Source organism: Octopus bimaculoides, chromosome 8 (assembly GCF_001194135.2).
Source record: "Octopus bimaculoides isolate UCB-OBI-ISO-001 chromosome 8, ASM119413v2, whole genome shotgun sequence".
Classification (NCBI taxonomy): Eukaryota; Metazoa; Mollusca; class Cephalopoda; order Octopoda; family Octopodidae; genus Octopus; species Octopus bimaculoides.
Genome location: NC_068988.1, coordinates 74,099,767 through 74,104,527, shown reverse-complemented (window position 1 = coordinate 74,104,527; position 4,761 = coordinate 74,099,767).

Here is a 4,761-nt window from a genome sequence, read left to right as displayed (position 1 = left end):
TATATATATGTGTGTGTGTGTGTGTATATATATATATATATATATATATATGTGTGTATGTGTATATATATATATATATGTTGAGAGTATGTCTGTCTGTGTGAATCCAAAAAACTCAAGCATTACTCTAGTGATTTCATTCAAATATGTACACATATATACATGCATATTGACATATACATATATATATATATAAATCTATATAAATAGATGCCGGAGTGGCTGTGTAGTAAGTAGCTTGCTTACCAACCACATGGTTCTGGGTTCAGTCCCACTGTGTGGTACCTTGGGCAAGTGTCTTCTAATATAGCCTCAGGCCAACCAAAGCCTTTTGAGTGGATTTGCTAGATGGAAACTGGAAGAAGCCCGTCGTATATATGTATATGTATATATATATATATATATATATATGTGTGTGTTTGTGTGTCTATGTTTGTTCCCCCAACATCGCTTGACTGCCGATGGAGGTGTGTTTACGTCCCCATCAATTAGCGGTTCGTCAAAAGAGACCGGTAGAAGTACTAGGCTTACAAAGAATATGTCCTCGGATCGACTTGCTCAACTAAAGGCAGTGCTCCAGCATGGCTGCAGTCAAATGACTGAAACAAGTAAAAGAGTATATACATAAATACATCTATACATATACGTCTATCATCATCATCATCATCATCATCATCGTTTAACGTCTGCTTTCCATGCTAGCATGGGTTGGAAGATTTGACTGAGGACTGGCGAACCAGATGGCTGCACTGGCAGAATTTCTACAGCTGGATGCCCTTCCTAACGCCAACCACTCCAAGAGTGTAGTGGGTGATTTTATGTGTGACCGGCACAAGGGCCAGTCTGGCGGTATTGGCAATGGCTATGCTCAAATGGTGTCTTTTATGTGCCACCTGCACAGGTGTCAGTCCAGCAGCACTGGCAACGACCTTGCTCAAATGTTTTGTTCACGTGCCACCAGCACAAGTGCCAGTAAGGCGATGCTGGTAATGATCACGCTCAAATGGTGCTTTTTACAGCCACCGGCACAAAAGCCAGCCAGCTGCTTTGGCAGTGATCCCACTCAGATGTGCTGTTAGCGCTCCACTAGCACAGGTGCTTGGTTCAATTACGATTTCACTTGCCTCAACAGATCTTCGCAAGTAGAGTTTTGTGTTCAAAGAAGGAAAGGTATGCATAAGTGGGCTGGTTACATCCATTGTATATGTGTGTGTGTGTGTGTGTGTGTTCGCGAGGAATGAAGCCAGTATGCTCTGATGGATGTGTAATGTCAGTGTGCATACTCGACAGAGTGTAAGTACCTTGAAAGAAAAGTTGGACCTAAGAAGCATCAGTTGTGGTGTGCAAGAGAGATGATTGCGTTGGTATGGTCATGTGGCGAGAATGATTGAGGATAGCTGTGTGAAAAAGTGCCACATCCTAGCGGTTGAGGGAGCCTGTGGAAGAGGTAGACCCAGGAAGACCTGGGATGATGTGGTGAAGCACGACCTTGGAACATTAGGCCTCACCAAGGCAATGACTAGTGACCGAGACCTTTGGAAGTATGCTGTGCGTGAGAAGACCCGGCAAGACAAGTGAGACCATATCCCACTTATGCATACCTTTCTTTCTTTGAACACAAAACTCTGCTTGCGAAGATCTGTTGAGGCAAGTGAAATCGAAATTGAACCAAGCACCTGTGCTAGTGGAACGCTAACAGCAACATCTGAGCGGGATCACTGCCAAAGCATATATATATATATATATGTGTGTGTGTGTGTGTGTATCATCATCATCATCGTTTAACATCCACTTTCCATGCCAGCATGGGTTGGACGATTTGACTGAGGACTGGTGGACCAGGTGGCTACACCAGGCTCCAATCTGATTTGGCAGAGTTTCTACAGCTGAATGCCCTTCCTAATGCCAATCACTCCGAGAGTGTAGTGGGTGCTTTTACGTGTCACCCGCACGAAGGCCAGTCAGGCGGTACTGGCAACGGTCATGCTCGGACGTTGTTTTTAGTGCTCCACTGATACAGGTGCCATCACGATTTTGCTTTCGCTTGCCCCAACAGATCTTCGCAAGCTGAATTTAGTGTTCAATGAAAGAGACTTTGGCATGGCTGCCAGTCATAGAATTTAGTTCAATTTCGATTTCACTTGCCTCAACAGGTCTTCGCAAGTGGAGTTTAGTGTCCAATGAACGAATGTTACGCGTAAGTGGGCTGGCTACATCCCTGGCAGTGGCCTTAGATTTTAGTCTCACTTGGCTTGCCGGGTCTTCTCAGGCACAGCATATTTCCAAAGGTCTCGGTCAGAAGTCATTGCCTCAGTGAGGTCTAATGTTCGGAGGTCATCTTAGAGAGTTTCTACCTACACCTTTACTACAGATCAAGCAGGGCCATCTACCTGAAGGGGTTTGTGTTTTGTCTACCTTCCTACTTACTAGGACATTGGTTTTTGCTAGGTTGACTCTAAGGCCCTTCGATTCTAGTCCCTGCTTTCACACCTGGAACTTCTCTAGTTCTGATAGTGACTCAGCGATTAGTGCAAGGTCATCAGCATAGAGGAGCTCCCAGGGGCATCCTGTCTTGAATTCCTTTGTTATCACCTGGAGGACTATGATAAATAGGAGAGGGCTGAGGACAGAACCTTGGTGGACCCCTACCTCTACCCGGAATTCTTCACTGTACTCGTTGCCAACCCTCACCTTACTGACAGCGTCTCTGTACATGGCTCGCACAGATCTCACTAACCGTTCTTCTATCCCAAGTTTCCTCATTGACCACCAGATAAGGGATCGGGGGACTCTGTCAAAGGCTTTTTCCATTTCAACGAAAGTCAGGTATTTCTCCTGCAGCTGTCTTACCAGAAATATAGCATCAGTGGTACTTTTCCTGGCATGAACCCAAACTGCATCTCATCTGAACTGACTCGCTCCCTAATTAGTTGGGCTATGACCCACTCCGTGACCTTCATTACCTGATCCAACTACTTGATACCTCTATAATTATTTGTATCCAAAGTGTCACCTTTACTTTTGTAGCAGTTGACTATGGTGCTGCTACACCAGTCATTGGGTATGACTCCTTTGTGTATCACCTGGTTAACAATACGGATGATTAGGTTATAGTCGACCCTGCCAGATATTTTGAGCATCTCTGCACTGATGGGCCGGGGGGTTTCCCTGTCTTCATACTCTTAATTGCTTTATTTACCATGGTACTGTCAGTTCGGATAGCTGGTCCCTCTGTTGGGTCGACATTCGGCAGACTCTCTTTATCCCATTCATTTTCTTTATTGAGCAATCTATCATTGTGGCGTCTCCAAACCTCTTTCTTTGCAGCCTCGTTTAGTGCAAGTGTACCCTCATCCATGCGAACACATTTCTCTCCCACGACATCACGATTCTCTCTCACACACTGTCTTGCAACACGAAATACTTCAAGTCTTTGCTCCTCACGGCGCAGAGCATTGGCAATTTTTTTCTTATCTGCTTCAGGAACCGAAGCCATAGCCTCCATGAACGCCATGGAAGCCCCCTGCATGACGTCCAACATGACCATTGAAATACCAGCCACAAAGAGAAGGTCCCTGTCATTCGTCAATGAAGTAGTTTTGAGGATGAAGCACTAGTCTAATCTTAAATACTCTGTCACATACTCTGACTACCTCGATTACCTTATCAACCCATTTCTCTGCTAGAAGTATTCCCACGCCCCTGACCCTGTCAGTGTTCCCTGCCCAGAAAATCTTGTACCTGTGTTCTTTGCCTGTGAGGAACCTTGCGGAACCTCCTCTCCATCTTACTTCTTGGATGCAGTACAAATCTACGCGTCTCCGTTCATGCATCTCAACAATCTCGCCAGACCTACCTTTCAGCGTGCCGACGTTGATAGTGCCAATTCTAACTGTGTGGGAGGTGTGGGTGTTGGAGGTGTGGGCCTGTGTGACCCTGGGATGGGGGAAAGCGGTGTCATGTACCTGAAAAGAAAGTTTGCATTTGGCATACATATATTTATATATATACACATATATATGTGTATGGATGTATGCATGTATAGGCAATACTGAGATAGTGTAAGATAAGAGATTGCTCCAGGCTAGCATTAGGCAAGAAGCTGAAAATTTTTGGGGACCATGACACTGCATGGACCCTAAGTAAGGCATATGTAAAATTTGAATGAAATCAGTAGGGTAGTTCTAGAGTTTTAGGGATTCACAGACAGACACATAGACACACATACACAGACAGACACACACATTCTCAGTTTTATATATTAAGAAGATATATATATGGCAAATGAAAGACGGAAGATGGAATATACGAGAATTTATTATTAATCACGACAATTGATCCCGCTTGGGTGGGACATTCAACAACTGATTCAGGAGCATACAACAGTGTAGATGTATATCAGGTGATATATGTGTGTGTGTGTGTGTGTGTGTGTGTGTGTGTGTGTGTGTGTATAGATAATAACAACAAATGGAGAAAAACGCATGTCGATGAAAGTTCCTTTAATTCCTACATATATGTTTCGAAGTAAGTGAGGTCCATTTCACAAAAAAGGGGCCATTTCCCCAAAAAAGGGGTAGCTGGAATTATCACTTGTTTCTCATCAGGGAGAACATAATAAAACATTTAGTAGCAAGACAAAAACGGAATGATGGGGTAACTCACGAGCTGAGATGTTACATGGTCAGTGACCGTTAGAAGGTTTGTTTACATAGAGTTACGACGGGGTCACCGATATTATTCCACGGGCTTTGGGCATAA